At 41.2% G+C, this 16,892-nt stretch overlaps 1 protein-coding gene and 1 long non-coding RNA gene across 2 annotated transcripts in view; one reads left to right on the top strand and one right to left on the bottom strand.

Annotated features, from left to right (window-relative positions):
* Window positions 1–16,892, top strand: part of LOC134466185 (NACHT, LRR and PYD domains-containing protein 12-like) — a 155,676-nt gene that overhangs the window by 102,669 nt on the left and 36,115 nt on the right. The gene's annotated exons all lie outside the window — the stretch shown is intronic.
* LOC134465938 (uncharacterized) lies at window positions 4,521–6,389 on the bottom strand. The gene is made up of 4 exons (XR_010038228.1): window positions 6,337–6,389; window positions 4,997–5,093; window positions 4,762–4,895; window positions 4,521–4,543 (listed from the first exon to the last, which is right to left on the bottom strand). It is a non-coding gene; the product is annotated as an uncharacterized LOC134465938 (long non-coding RNA).

Raw genomic sequence — 16,892 nt, forward strand, 5'->3', positions numbered from 1 at the left:
AAGTAGTGTAACGCCTTACATTTTAAATATTTAAGCAATATAACACGAGTGGGAGTGAGGTTGTTCTGGGACACCCTCACGGGTGTGATTCGCCGCAGGCACGAAGCCGCAGGCTGAGTGCCGTAGGTAATTACACCCGTGAGGGTGTCCCAGAACAACCTCACGACCAGGAGTGTTATATTGCTTTTATACAATAGCTCCTTTGCCAACACAATTAGTTCATTGACAGTGATGTTAAATTATATTCATTATTTTATTTGATTGTGTATTTGCTTGTTCCTCCGCTCCGGAAAATAGTTCCAGTTATTGTCTTTGGTTGCCGCGCAACGCGCAACGCGCAACGCGCACCACGGCGCTGCCTGTCTATTTGTAGACGTTGATCTGAACGTTCCCTGCAATTGTGCAGCCGCTGAGAAAGGGCCCTGGCTGGCAGTCTGAAACAGGTGGTGGGGTGAAACAGGTGGATAGCTGCTGCTGATCCAATTTTGCTGACGTTATTTGCTGATGGTCTCCAGTTTGGTGATGGTCTCCAAGTACATGGCTCCACCGCTTTCTGCTCTCCATAGAGGGGCGCCAATAGCTCACAAGAGAGCTCTCTGACCTACAAGAAAAAACATAGCCTATGCCATAACGAGACATTAAACAAACAAACAAAATTACTTAATAAATATGTGTGTAATGGGTGCCTAATCTAGATGATGTTGCGCTTACCTATGCCCACTCACTGCCATGATCTCTCTTGCCGCGAGTCCTGCGTCTGACAGCTTCTGGATGGCCGTGGCTCTTAAGCTGTGGTTGGTGTAGCGCACCTTCGTCCCGGCATCCAAACTCAAACGTGGGAGCATCTGGCTCAGTTGATTTATCCCAACTGGGACAGTGGTGTACCAAACATCGTCTGTGGGAGATACATGCCGCCTAGGGTGAAGGTAAAGCGCTTTCCCATCTGCCGGGATCTTCTGCAGGTAGGCCTATTTCTTGAGGGAGGCCACTGGGCAGAGGGGATTACAGAGGGGATTGCTCCTCTGTTGTTCTCTCTGGTCCTCTCCATCGGATTTTTGTGATTTTTAGTTTCTTCATTAAACGTCATGGTGTAGTACTGGCAGCCATTTTCGTCTCTTGCCAGCGTAAATGAGTCAGGTTTCAGCTGCCTATTGCCCTCGCAGCCTCTTCGCCCGAAATGTAGCTGGATATCAAACCACACCTTCTGTAATAAACTTTTAGGGTTGCTTGGCTGCAGGGCTGTGCTGGTTTTCAGTATGAGAAGGTCTTCATTTGAGATGGGTGGGTGATGTGTCGTTTTGTCTCTTCCAGCTCTCCTGATTTGTTTGAGGACACCTTTGAACACATTATTAGCCGCTGCGAACTCAGTGTCCAGCATTATATTAATATTGCGGCTAAGGGGAGGCTCGTTGAGATGGCGATTGAGCCCTGCCCGCAGCCCAGCATAGCTGCTAATGCCATACATTTCCCCTTTCACTGTTCTTATCGAACCATAAAATTCTCTAAGCATATGGCCTAATTCAGCCTTTGCTATTGTTTTGAGATCCGCTGTATACTTGCGCTCTTGCAGCCAACTCGTAAAGCACTTCACTGCCCACGAAGTTTGTTTAACGGTATTCCCTTCGTGTCGGCTCTTTTCTATTGAGTCCAATTCTTGCGGGGTTAATTTGACAGCTCTTGTTGCGATGTTCGGCGTAACCTCCATGTTTGCCCTTTCCTCCCTCTCCTCCTCATCTGATTCATACTTCAGATCGAAATTAATGATAAACTCGTCCATAGTTATTCTTTTTTTCTTCTCTAGGCTACCTGTCAACTTCCTCGATTACTTCTCGCTTGTTTATGTATGTATTTTGTGGAATGATGGCATGGAATGTTGGTGTAACGGTTACTTTGTATCTTTGGTCGCGGAGTGATTATTAGATGTGAAGAGTCATTCATAGAGTGTTGGAGGATACCCTCACTCCTAGTGACGTGTAGAACGCCTCTTGTCCAATCAGAATTTGTGAAATAATTCGACCGGATCTAACTATTGTATATAGTAATATTGTAGTGTCAGGGATTATTTTGAATAGACAGTAACACTTAATCAGTAATGCATTACAGTTTTTTGAGTAACTTGCCCAACACTGACCTTTTGTTTAGAATTAATGCAGAAACCATGCACTATGCAATGTAAATCAGTAACAACAGATAGACTTAAAACACCCAAAAAACGATCTGAAATCTATTATTCTTCATTAAATCATCAAAGTTGTTTGTTCATTTACTGGCATTACTTTGTAGTAGTAAAACACATCTTCAAGGTAATTTAATATACAGTAAAGTATTTTATTTGTCATGTGTACAAAGCCTTTGTGTGTGTGTGTGTGTGTGTGTGTGTGTGTGTGTGTGTGGTAGTTCTCGGAGGTCTTCTTCAGTCTCGGTTGAGCTGTAGGGCAGCATCATAGTGGCGAACACAGTCCCCATCCATCAGTCAAGTGTGAGGGCTGGGTTGGTTGGCAGGCTGGCTACAGTTGACTGAGGAGGAAGGAAAGCAAAGTTATATGCAACCTTATTAAAGCTGTGGTCAATCAAGCGTAAACCTACACCTTCCACCTGAAGATTCTATGCGCGTCCAAGTTAGACCAAGCACATTGACGTCGGTAATGAGAATATGTTACAGTTGGGGTAGGGAGTCTGCAAGAAGAGCACACAATCACTTCCTCAACCGCAACGGATCAAATTAATTGTTATTAAAGCGTTTTTAAAAACATTTTGTCAGCAGTTAAGTGTAACAGTGTTAGATAAGCAATAAGCCACTTGAGTCCGTGGGTTATGCTGAATTGATAACAGGCAAGGGGACGTTTACGGCACTCCGCTTCGCGTCGTGCCCCACTCCCCTTTGCCTGTCATCAATTGAACATAACCCACTGACTCAAGTGACTTATTGCTTAATTGTTTGTTATTTGAAGTTTTAAAAAGAATGTTTTAACATTTAGCTTTTTTTTGGCTGGTTAATTCCTTGCCTTTTTCTGGTGCTGGATTGGGGTGACAGGAGGGCTCAGGTACTGCTGTTGTTGACTGCTCCTGAAACAAAATTCTCAGCAAAAAAATTTAGTAATACAACAAATTAAAGACTATAGGCAGGCCCAATTTAGTGAAAAGCTCCCCCACCAACGTCAAGGTACAGGCCTAACGAGAGGGGTTTTTTTTGTTTTTTTTTGAATACAAAAATAGAACTGATTTGAATAAAAAATAGAACTGATTTGAAGTCTGAACAGAACTGATTAGAACTGATTTAGAGTATGGGAAAACACCTGCAAAAACACTAGGAAAACATATTAAAGCAACATTCAACTTACAAAGTAATATCACATTCATACAAATTGGCCCTGTAGAATCAGAAAAGGTTAACAAAATACAATGACAGTACACTTCTTACATACATACTGTGACGTGTCAACAGTACCTACACAAAACTGGTGGAATAGTTATCCACATCTCCTACAAACAACGTACCAGGTCTGCCACGTTTCCGCTCGTTCCTCTTCCGGACCACCATGCCAGGAGTGACCGTGAAACGCTTCACTTCCTTTTTGCTCTTCTTCCGGTAGGAAGATTTCTGCCTTTCCTGGGCCTTCTGGATGTTGTCACGCACCTGAGCACAGTCATGTGAAAAGATTCTCCATTAAGAACACTTATTGTTGTTGGTTGAACCGTTTGTAGGTTTTTGAGCTATCCTGCTGTCAAGCAGACAGACAGACAAACAAACCAACGGCAACAAAAGCATAACCTTCTTGGTGGACGTAATTACCTGGTCAACTACAGCTGCATCTTTCTCAGCTCGACTGGACATAAACGCTGAAACATAGTCCTCATCAACAGACACGACAACCTCAGCCTCAGGAGTATCACTGGCAATCTGTGTTATCACAAAGACATGTTAATACATGTATGTAATTCAGAGCTTGGGAGGAAAAACGTGTCTGAAACTATCACAACATTATACATACCTCAGAAAACAGCCGTGGCTCGCGGCCATACATCAAACGAAAAGGTGAAAACTTGGAGGAAGCCTGCTTAGAGGAATTATGGGCAAACAATACCTCTTTCAGGTTGTCCTCCCACCTTTCCTGACTACCTTCCAGAGTCTTCCCAATGGCTCGCTTCAAGGTCTGGTTAGTCCTTTCGTCCAATCCTGCAGAAATAAAAATGATTAAGTTATTAATAACAGTAACAATTGTGTGGTCAAAATACCGGTACTACATATAGAACTACTACTTTATGTATACAGTTTGTCTGTGGATGATAGGCACTAATCATGCGGTGTTTCACCCCGCACCTGTCGAAGAGACTCATGTTTACCTTTTTAACAAAAGACAAAAAATAAAGAAAACATGCACACAAAAGTTGAGAAGAGTCAGTTACAGAAAATGATGTGAGAATGTATCTAGACTTGCAAAATATGCAGATTTTTGGTACTTACGTGGTTCCAGAACTCACGGCCTCTGTCAGTCAAGATAACCTCAGGAGAGCCATGTGTCAGGAAGATGTCCATCATTGCCTATAACATAACAAGACACACACACACACACACATTAGTGGTACAACTAAGTCATAGGTGAAGAGTAGCTTCTCAGTGCTGATGGGGTCGCCGGCATCATGACAACATTATCGAACGCCTTAGTAACAGAATAAGACATAGCCGCCACAAAAAAGGTTATAACATAGGCTCTGCGCTAAGGGGTTAAAATCTATTACTTGCTGTCATTTAACACACACCTCAGAGGTAAGCAGTGCCTGCTTCTTCTTAATGGGTCTTGCCTCCACCCATTTTGTGAAGAAGTCGGTCGCTGTCAGGAGGTAACGGTTCCCACCTTTGCTTGACTTCTGCAGGGGTCCGATGAGGTCAACACCTTCAAAAAGATTACGCACAGAAAGCCATATTATTGTGATCTTGTCATTTTAATACTGTTACCAAAGAACTTGTGCCTGTCCATGCAAAGTACTGTCTTACCGATCATATGCCAGGGTGCAACCGGCTTTATCGGCTTCAGCTCGGGTGGCTCCGTCTTCACCTTCTCAAATCTTTCGCAGTGTTTGCAGCCATAAATCTTAATGATAAAATAGCAAATGAGTGTGATATTGTAAGTAGTTGTATATTACATTACATTGCACTATAAAGCATAAATCACAAGCACACTATTAATCTAGTAGCCATTACAGGGGGTCCACGTGCACCCCACGTAATTGTTGTTGACATCCATTTTTTTAAAAGATGTTAACATTGCTGCAAATTGACTAATCACATAACTTTTGAACCAGACATGGTACAAAGACAAATGAGACCACTATTTTGGCTGGTGATGAAAAAAGTTAATTTAGGGCCCTGGACACATGGCTTTATTGTTTTAAATCACCTACCGTCTTCCCCACATCAGCAGTGATACTGCGCCAGTAGAACCGGTTTGTGATCTTGTCCACCATGCAGTCCCTGCCGAAGTGTCCTGCATGAACCTCGTTGAGGATGGCGTCACACTCCTCCTGGGAAAACGCAACCCTCGTCAATGACAAACCATCAGCTCCGACGTAGAACATGGTGTCACCTAAAAAGAGGGAATAAGTGGATGTTAATCATAAAATCTGGCGTGGGTGTTTGCCAACTGTTTTGATCCAAAACACATAGCACAAGACTGAGCGCTTCACAGTTCTCTTCATTATTCAACAAGTCAAACAAAGGAATATTTTACTACATACAATCTTACTACGGTACTACTTCATTTCAACATTGATACGTAGTAGCTCACCTTGTATACTCTTTAAGTTCATACAGTGATTAATTGTTTTCATTGATTGACTAGTTTATTATGGTACTGGCACAAAAAAACAGTCATCTGATCAAGTATTTAACCAAAGCTAATATACAACACTTGTTCCCAACACTTAGAAGAAGGGGGGCACTATACTAATACAACTGAGTAATAGTTTGAATCAGTCGGTTTCTTTGACTGACGTGTGATGTAGGATCTGTCACCTCATTGATAGGGCTCTCAGGTGAATTCTGAGGTGAAAATACTTCTAAAATATAATTAATTATCACTATACACCTTCATAAACATGGCCACACTCCTTGCACAACATTTCAATATTTCACACATGTGAATAAAAACGTCAATATCACCGAAAAGCAACGTTGTATCCATGTCTGTCTTGGCTAAGTCGAAGCATTTCATTCACTCCTGCTAGCTAGCTGTCTTACTTCTTATTAGCTCTATCCGATACACAAATATAGTCTGCTGGGTTGCTTAAGTCAAAATCACGACATTATACGTCTTAATATAAAGTAAATATATTTACCTTGAAGGGAGTAGCTTTTGGACGCCTTCCTTATGGCTCTTTTGGAAGACTCGTTTGCCCCTGGCTTGTATTTCTCCTGGCTAGAAAGGTAAAAGAAAATGTCTTCAGGTGAAACGGGCATCTTGATGATAAGTACTCTAAACACAGATGTAATAGAACAAATAAAGTATCACGACGATTTCACTGAGTCTAAAATATTACAGTCAAATGTCACGTCAGCTAACTAACAAGTAGCTTAAACTAACTAGCCTGACAGGCAATAAACGTCCTACGACAAGAATGACAACAACAACAAATGAATCGCTGACAGTTGAGCTGCAAGAGAAAGACTTTAGGTTAAGTAATTAAAAGTTTAGCTGCTGGAAATTGAGATTGTAGATCACAGAGACTGCCAAGAAAACAACGCGCGCTCTCTGCTTAGCTGATCTGAGGCGAATGACGAGTGTTCTGTCATTAAATTGCACTTCTAAGCACGAGCGCACCTGCCATAGCGACCAGCATAGCGACGTTGTTGAACAGCTGATTCGAACGCGATTGTTGCGTCACCCGGAACTTTTTCCCTGCCCGGAACAAATTCCCTGTGACAGCACCAATAGTGTTGGGCGAGAGTGGAAGCATGTTATGCTATGTTTAAGTGGTAACACTTAATTTTAGGGATACATCTATTAGCAGTGCTAATTTAGCACTAACACATACAATGTTAATGCCTGAATAAGTAACTTGAAAGGCATGTACTAAGCAAACACAAAGGCCTACTAGGTCCTTACTAAGGTTAAATTGGTAATAAATCCGTTATTGTGCATTAACAAGACATTTGCGAATACATGCCTAACAAATGTTTGATTTTGCTTTGTGCATGCCTTACAAGTTACTTATGCAGGTACATTGTATGTATTAGTGCTAATAGATGTATCCCTAAAATTAAGTGTTACCGTTACAGTGATGAGCTGTAGAAAACAACAAAGTGCTCATTTAAACGGTGGCCATGTGCATGCCTTATTGACTGGTAGGACACATCCATTGGGCAATATGTACATGCAGGGACAGTCTGCATGACTGGAACAGTCATGTGAAAGGGCCCCCCACCCAATACATACAATGTAATGAGGACCCAGTTATAAGCCTACGCCCTGGGCCCGGTACAACTAACCCATTTTCCCACCCCCCCCCCCCCCCCCCGGTCTTTCCTGTCTACATGCTTAGTGGCTGTCATGTCATCTGTCTGGAATCTGGTTCTACCAGTTGCACTCTGTTATGCCTCGCTCCGTGTTGACGTGTCTGTTGAGTTCACTCACACAAGGATTGGCCTTCTGACGAGACGGTGTGTGTCTGCTGTATGTGAACGTAAGTTTGTGGTTTTGTCTCCAACTTAGACTAACCTGAGGAAAAAAAAGTTAGATGTTTTCATTTGTTCGCACTGAATGTCAGTTATAATGAAATAACATTGTTAGATTTTGGCTGATTGATTGATTGATTGATTGATTGATTGATTGATTTTGCTGCTGGTCACTTGAGGGAACTTTGTCTCTGCTGTTCTCCTATTGGTTGGTTTGACTAACATTCCACCAAGCCTCTGTACATCATCACAGATTAGACTCGTTTTTGTAATGTGGGACAGCTACACTTTAGACGTGACAAGTTTGTTCTACATGTTTGTGTGCAGTGCTGGATTTTTCTTAACCTTTTCAAGCAGAGCCTCTCTTATAACCTTATTCTAATGACCTTGCCCTACTCTGTTACTCAAGACTTTCTGTAATGCCATAGCAATGCTGCACTGGTGTAGTTATACTCTTTTCAGTAGTGAATGGGATCGCACGTTATTTCAACAATGGCTCTGTCTGTGCAACTTGTGACTTTGACACCATGTGACATGTCACCTCGTCAACGCAACATCGACGAAATTTCGAAGTTTGACAGGAAATCTAACCGTCATGCAGCATTTTCATCCAGGGTGCATTGCTGTCTAAATGCGCATGCATGCGTTGACAACATCTCGATCGTACCTATTGTTGGAGAGGCATCAAGGTACAGACAGGGAGGAGAGGAGAGGAGGAGAAATTGAGGAAAGGAGAGGAGGAGAGAGGGGGGAGAGGAGAGGAGAGGAGGAGAGAAGAGAGGAAGAGAGAGGGAGGAGCGGAGAGGAAGAGAGAGAGAGGGAGTGTTTTACTACTCGGCTGGTGTGGTGAGAGAGTGACTAGCGCCTCTAGAGATGCTGTAGTAGAGCTGGAGCCAAAGTTTGACATTTCCTGGTTAGCTGACAGGTACCAGGTGTGAACCATGTGACTGTGTTATGCACGCCAAAGCTGCCTTCCTGCATTCCTTAAGCAGCACTTAGGTACTGTGCCAATATAGCACTGAGACAATAAGAAACACAATGTTCCAAAGGTGTCCTGAGGCATGTTCTCTAAATGAGGTGTTTGTATGTAATGTGCCTTGAGGCTGACCTCAGTTGTCTTTCTTTGCTTCCGTATTCTGTATTTTTCCACACACGTTGTGTGTTGCTGATCATTTCCTCATCATGGTTTTGATAAAAGCATCTGTGCAGATGAAATGCAGTATGCTCTACATGGGTTTCCCATTCGTAAACAATTCCTGGCTGCCCACTCTTCACCATCTGATTGTTGGAAACTGCTGTCACTCAAAAAATGTGCTCACATGGTTGGCTGCTTAGCATCTTGTCACATTGCCTGTGTCTGTAAATGGGAAACCCATGAATGATGCTTCTGTAAACAGGTTCTGTCGACCAACGGGAGTCGAGTCGAGTGCCAAAAAGGTTTACAATAGACTTTTCCGCAAACTTCTCCCCCCTTAGCAACGGTTGCTATATTAGTCAAGTTTTCACGTATTCCTGGTTCTCAGCATTAGAATGAATGGCATGCGACATGTTTTCACCCCTGTCAATTTCGGCTCTGCCCATAGAAATCACAAGCAATTTGTTGAGAAACAGCAAATTATAACATAAAAGTTGACAAAAAGGTCTGCAACAGGCTAATGAAGGCTACATCCACGACATTATATGCTTTGTTTGTATCCAGACAGATGAGATAGAGGGTAAAGCCTTAGGCACTAATGTAAGAGGCAGACACCTCATAATTTTGTAGAACAAGAGCATTAGTGCTTATGTAGGCCCGCAGCAGGGTAAGTCCCTTATCACACATTGCATTAAATCCACATGATTATCATACTTGTAGCATTAAATCCATGTGATGGTAACAGATGCCAAATGTAAACAATCCTATCTGTAGCGCTCCAGTCTATTGCTCCCACATCGTTGGCTTGTTCAACACATTTGACCTCATGCAAGTGAGAGGCAACCCTTTGGAAACCCAATCCTCCACACGCTTCACACAGAAATGGCACAAACCAAATGATACCAAAATAAAACCAGTGCCTGTGTCATCTGTGGCTGCTGCAAGATGTTTCTCTTACGTCACTAGGAAACCACTAAGCCTACATTAAAGGGACACTGTGTGAGATTTTTAGTTGTTTATTTCTAGAATTCATGCTGCCCATTCACTAATGTTACCTTTTTCATGAATACTTACCACCACCATCAAATTCTAAGTATTCACTACGACTGGAAAAATTGCACTTTTCATACATGAAAAGGGGAATCTTCTCCATGGTCCGCCATTTTGAATTTCCAAAAATAGCCATTTTTAGCTGAAAAAATAACTGTACTTGGACCATACTAGAGCATATTTGTTTATTACTAAGTAAACTTTCATGTAAAGATCAAATTTGGCAATAGGCAGCCCAGTTTCAATGAGCAGCATAGTTGCAGTACCTTTTTGACCATTTCATGAGTAGCCTACGTTGCACCCCCTTCACTTTTTGTTCAACTAAACATCACTAAAATTGAAATAAATCCATTTGAAATAAAATATTATACGTTCGCCTGTCAAAGTAGTGAAATTGAAAATGCTTGCTGTCGTTGCATCACTCTGTAGCCTATCACTGTAAATTCCAGCGCAATAGTTGCATGAATAGAACTAGCTGTTTGCGCAAAGTCGCAGAATATGCTGGCCGCGGTGCTGACTGAGCGCGCATAAAGAATAATAGTTCTAGAGTTGTGAGTGAGTGACAAACTGATCTCCGCACGAAGTCACATGATTCAGGAGAGCCACGAGCTTGCAAACTGACTGGCTGGTATCCTCGCAATCATTTTTTTTTGCCTATAATTTCGTTCATTGATAAGGCATTTTCCCCGGTGTGCTGTAGGCTACATAATTAATATTCAAAATGGGCCTACTGTAGCAATGCATGCATCTGCTCTTTTATCAATAATAATTTTCAAACTCGTAGTGCAGTGAGGCGGCTTTATGTTTCAGCCAATTGCAATGGAGCCTGTGCTGCATGCGTCCGTAATACTAACCCCAACTCCGATGAAGTTGGGACGTTTGGTAAACAGTGAATAAAATCAAAATGCTATAATTTTCAAAACATTCAATCTATTCATTAGATGGAGAATAGTGAAAAGACAACATATTAAGTGTTAAAACCGAGAAAAAAGATTGTTTTGGGGGACATATGTACTCATTTCTATTTTGATAAATCCAACACGTCTCAAAAGAGTTGGGACGGGGACAATAAATGGCAGCAAATGTCGAGGAAGACTAAAAACAAAACAAAAGACAACACTTAACAGTTAAATACATTAACCGATGAGATGATTTTATATAAAAAAAAACAGTGTTAATTCCTATCTTGGACATGATTTCACCAGCTTAAATGGTGGGTGTATTCCTTGTCATGTTTTGCAATGTTTTCCTTTCTGTAGTGCTTATAGTGTGACAGGTCTTGACCAAAAACCCACCATTTTATCACCTGCTGGTCCTTATGATGGAGCCAAACTGTTAAAACATAGTAGAGAATGCAATTTGACCTTACTATGTGGCAGTAATCTAAGATCTCCCTTCAAAATATAATGCATGAGTGGCTTTTCATGCTGTTTAAAACCCATTTATACCATTCAGCACTGTATTTAACTCTACAGATGAGTGAGAACATCTTAACCAATGCACTACTGCACCCGCATGCCATCATGGAGACTGACTTTTGAAGCTAGCACTAACACAAGTTGGATGGTCCATTTTCACTGTAGCACAGCAAAGGTGTAGGTTTGGCTCGAAAAGTGGTGGGGACATTTTAATGGCAAATTGTCCGGATATGCTGTTTTTACATTATATTTGTGAAATAGTGATGGGGACAAGCTAGGTTTATCTCAAAAGTGGTATGGACATGTCCCCACCATCCCCCCCTAAAATGACGCCCATGTAGCACAGGATGTGCAATGCTCTATTATTGTCAAAAAGAATGGACTTCTACAACTTCTGCTGACTTATGTAAGCAGAGGACAGTTTCCCATGTCTTCTGGGTCTATTTCAAGTGAGCTCAGGTGCTTAGGAGAATGTTACACCCCTGTACCATTTTCATGCATTACACATTCTTAATATGGTCAATTTTCAATAGCTCTAATTCCTGGAGTGCTAGAGTGAGACTACAGCCAATATATATTTCATGATGTCATGAACCTATACAATGATTTTATTAACAAAAATATGTCTTATATACACTCAATCGTGCTAAATCAAAGGGAATTCAAAAATGTATGTAATAACTATGGTAATTATTCCCTTTGCATCTTTAATTCTGAGTGACTCAGCCTCTCTGTGATGATCTTATACCTGGACACCTATATTGTCCGTCAGTATTTTGAAATGTTCTTCTTTGTTGTTTTATCTTATTTGGATGTTTACTAAATTTCACTGATCCCCGTCCCAACTCTTTTGAGACGTGTTGGATTTATCAAATTAGAAATGAGTACATATGTCCCCCAAAACAATATTTTTCTCGGTTTTATAACTTAATATGTTGTCTTTTCACTATTCTCCATCTAATGAGTAGATTGAATGTTTTGAAAATGATAGCATTTTGATTTTATTCACTGTTTACCAAACGTCCCAACTTCATCGGAAAAACGGCGCTGGTGTCCATGGTAAGGTGTGGTAAGAAGAGAAAGGATTAATCATTGTATTGGTGAATCAATATTGTACAGTATGTGGGTAAGACGCAATTCCTGAAAATGTTGCTTTTCAGTCTGCAGGCTTCCAAAACGACTTGTGGATGGCAGGTGAAAGTCAGGGCCGGCCCTTGGCATAGGCAGTATAGGCAAATGCTAAGGGTGCCATTCCAGTAGGGGGCGCCGCACCAGAAAAACAGGGACGGGGAAAAATTGAACAAATCTAATCCAATGTAATTTTAGGAGTCTAATACATCCTCACAATAAAGAGAATTAAAGTAAACCAACATTAAAAACAACAAAACAACTACAAAACAACCAATGTGTTGGGCAGGGCCAGGGTGGAAGCAAACTGAACAATTTTAGCAAGTAGGGGGCTCTAAACTCATGCTCGCCTAGGGCAGCAAATCGACAAGGGCAGATGAAAGTCATGCCACCTCATAGATTTGCACTGTAGATGGCCAAATCCTTATTTCCAGTCATTTTCGCTAAAGTAACTAAAAGTAATGCAAAAGTAGTGTAATGCCTTACTTTTTAAATAAAGTAATGTTGTAATGTAAGGCATTACTTTTAAATGACAGTAACATGTAATAAGTAGTGCATTACAGTTTTTGAGTAACTTTCCCAACAGTGTTGGCTACATTGTAAACAGTGGGAGTTAGAGAGAATTTCGTTGTAGGCCTACTCCCCCCCCGGAACTTCAATGTGACAGGTGACAAACTGGCTCTCCTACAAAGGCAGACAGGAACACCTGAGCTATTTGGTGCAAACCTCCTGTGGACATCACTGTTGTTGCAGACCACCCTCTTGGAAGTGGCTTAAGTCATCAGGTAATTCACCATGACATGAAATGGGTTAAAGCATTTAAGCAAAAAATGAAAATACACAGGTCATGACAATATGCATGATGATGGATGGTATATCAGGGATTCTTGAGAGATGGGACAAAATATGTCCAGGAGATAAAACTCATGTTTGTGCTTAAAATGTACTTAAAAATTGCAACAAAATTAGCTGGAGTGATAGAAGAAGAAGTTTTGTACACTAAAATATAATTTCATATTTATATAGTTTTATTTTTTTATTTTACACGTTGCAGTGTGCCATCAGTACCTTCAAAACCCCATGTCCGAAAGCAAGATTTAGAATTTGACAATACCATAATAATTGGTTAAAATGAAATCGGTCGCGAATGATTCGGCTCAAAGAGCCGGCCCTTTGCAGTGAACTGATGAACGATGAACGATTGGCTCTCCAATGGCAGCCGTTTCAAGATCCTATTTGGGAGCCGGGGTTTTTTTTCTTCTTCACTTCCCTCTCACTGTCTCTCCGCTTTCCTGTCACTGTGCGTATGTTGTTTTCCACATCGTTTTCTGCCCTGGCTGCGGTGCCTCGCTGTCTCTCTCGCCTCCCTCTCCCCCTCCCCCTTCTCTCTCCCTCTCACACTGTTAGCTTATTAGGTCCAACCCCCTGTAGGCTGTGTTGAAAGGGTGGGAACTAACGCTTGTAATCTCAAAATAAATCCACTCCCTCTTACACTTCCTCCTACAATGATGCAAATGTAGGAGGAAGTGTAGAGAGGTGAATAGGGACGCCATCTAAATCAAATTTGTTTATCTTGGTCTCAAGAGAGATCAGACCAAGGATATGGATCACTGGAACCATGTCGTGTGGTCTGATGAGACCAAGATAAACACATTTGCTTTAGATGGTGTTAAGCATGTGTGGTAGTAAACAAGTGAATTTTACCTAAAAAGTGCATCATCTGGCTAGTCAAGCATGGTAGTGGGACTGACATCGTTTGGGGATGTATGGATGCAGTCAACATTGGAAATCTGAATTACACCTAAAGAAGCATGCATGTCAACATGCACTGTGACTACAGAAGCAGATCATTATACTCTCCATAGGATTTCATTCAAAACTCACACCCATCTATTTAAGCCAGGTGCAGACTCAAAATGTACAATTTCAATGTACTGAAAGGTTGAAACACACACCGATGACCTCCCTTTTAATCCCTTTTTTTTCAAAATGAAAAAATTAATGTAGTTGCTGCCAGCAACAGGGCCGGTTATAAGCATAGGCCGGCTAGACGGTCGCCTAGAGCGCAATGTGAAGAAGGGGCGCCGAAATGGCGCTCTCCGATGCGTAATTTTGCGATATGGAGGTTTTTTTATGAAGTCGCAATCAACAAAGCATGGCGAAAGCGCTCCTCACGGCAAAGCGCCCCTCAGCCAATAGTAATATCGCTTTCAACTGTCTCTGGGAAGTCTGTGAACCAATAAACAGACAGTCCTGAGAAAGGGGGCGGGACGAGTGACAGCGTGCGGTCTATTTTCAATTTGGAGACTCATTCGAGAGACAGAGGGCAAGCGAGAACAGCAAAGCTGCTCTGCTGGGTGGAGAATTGTTATGTTCTCATTAAACCAGTCATTGCATGATGCAGGAGTTGCAGAGGGTGTTTTGGAAGTATGTGGTTTAATCAGAAACCGTTTGTGGTAATGTAAAGCCTAATAGTTATGAGGCTACTGTTTGGAATTAGAGGGAAAAAGAGCTTTGCTTTTGATCTGAGAAATCGCTAGTTAGCATGCTAACATTAGCCAAGTATGCCAAGCAATGAAATCCAGTAAAGTAGCTGTTAGTAGCCTACTCACTAACACCCACCTGACATCATAATACTTGCTTAGGTTGACCAGCAGTGTAAAGTAAGACTGGTGCCATGTTTAAAACAAGTTTAGCTGCCATATCTCCTTCCATCCACTTGAATGAATTACCTGCTTGTTGTAAGCTTAAAAAAACATTGTTTCCAGACCAGAATGACATATAGGCCTACATTAATCATGTAAGAGAACCATGCACAGCATGTTTTCATGTTGAGTGATGTAGTATTGCAGACAAGTGAGGCTATTTACTATATTTTGTATATAATGAAATTCAAAAGCGTGACAGCTTTTCTCCCTTTCTCTCACCCTGTCCCTCCGGTTCAAACACATAGATAGCCCCCTTCTCATTCTCCTACTCACAAATGCACCACTATTTCCAGTAGGCTACAGAAATGAAATTGGTTTGGAATCATAGACAGCACAAAGTGTAGCTTATTAAAATTGTTATGCTGCCATGCTTTGTGATGCTGTAGGTAGTGTAGATAGGCTATCAATGCAGACCTCCTTGGTAGGCCTATTGTCTACACATGCATTTGACATGCAAATGTACTGTACCACTCTCCTGGCATTTCAATTCCATTTTACAATTCAAACACAATTGATAACCTCCCTCTCATCTGGGGTTGGGGGCACCACCACCATTACATTCAAGACACCACACAGTGAAGGTACTTTCATGCGACTCAATCTGATGTGTTGGTCGGCTGTCCAAAATCCATTTGATGCAAAACAGTCATTGTTCTTGATGCTATTTAGTTAAGCTTACTACCGGTATTACTCTTGTTCTGTAAGGTATAAAAAAAAGGGGGGGGGGGGGGGGGGGGGGCGCCAGAACTCAAACTCGCCTAGGGCGCCAAATAAGCCAGAACCGGCCCTGCTGCCAAAGGTGGTTCTACAAAATATTAAGCAAAGACTGTGAATACTTTTGTAAATATTATTTCTTTGTGTTTTATTTTTATAAATTTTCAACACTGTCAAGAAAACTTGTTTTTGTCATGGTCGTAATGGAATAATTTGTGTAGGATTTTAACAACAGAGATCCATTTGTAGCATTTGGAATAAGGCCGTAAGATAATAAAATGTGAAAAAGTGAAGAGCAGTGAATACTTTCCGGATTGACTGTACTTACCAAAAAATATCATTCTAGCTGTTGTCCAACAGCAATGACAGCCGTCTATCCACCTGACGTCGACACGGCACAACTGATGGCACCACACATTTCAATAAGCTTATTTTTGTCTATTTTCAAATAAAAATGCCAAGACAGTCATGTCCATCCTAGTCCTCCAATAACTCACTAGAATTGTAGAACTGGAATGCTGAGACCTAAAACCTAGTTTTAAACAATTGCAATGCCAATACAAGCATTTTACAGACATTTTCTTGATATGATATTGAGTCACAGCCAGTTACTTGGAGAGGTCAAATCTGTGTTGGAGGGAATATGTGACAGGGTTTTTAACTTTTACTTTTGCTTGTTGTATCACTGTTTCACCTAGATAACCAGTTATGCTGACCAAAGGACCTATTATCAGATCAAAGAAAATCTGTCTTGTATTGCTTGTATAAATTAAAATGGACTCAAATGACTGGGTATTTTTACTTGAAAATAGACAGAAAAATAAGCTTGTTGTTATGTGGGGCCCTCAGTTTTGCTGTGTTGACGTCACTGTTTGACATTTTTTGATATTTTTTAAATAATTGCTTTTATTTTTTATATATTTTAATTTTTTTGTTAAGCAAAAAAATATACATGTGTTCATGCACAGAAATCTGAAAATGTGTTATGCTCTTTAAAAAGACACAAAAATAAAGATAATGAATTAAATTAGAAGGTGAGTCCCATACTTTTGGCCTGTACTAACATG

Source organism: Engraulis encrasicolus, chromosome 16, assembly GCF_034702125.1.
Source record: "Engraulis encrasicolus isolate BLACKSEA-1 chromosome 16, IST_EnEncr_1.0, whole genome shotgun sequence".
Lineage (NCBI taxonomy): Eukaryota > Metazoa > Chordata > Actinopteri > Clupeiformes > Engraulidae > Engraulis > Engraulis encrasicolus.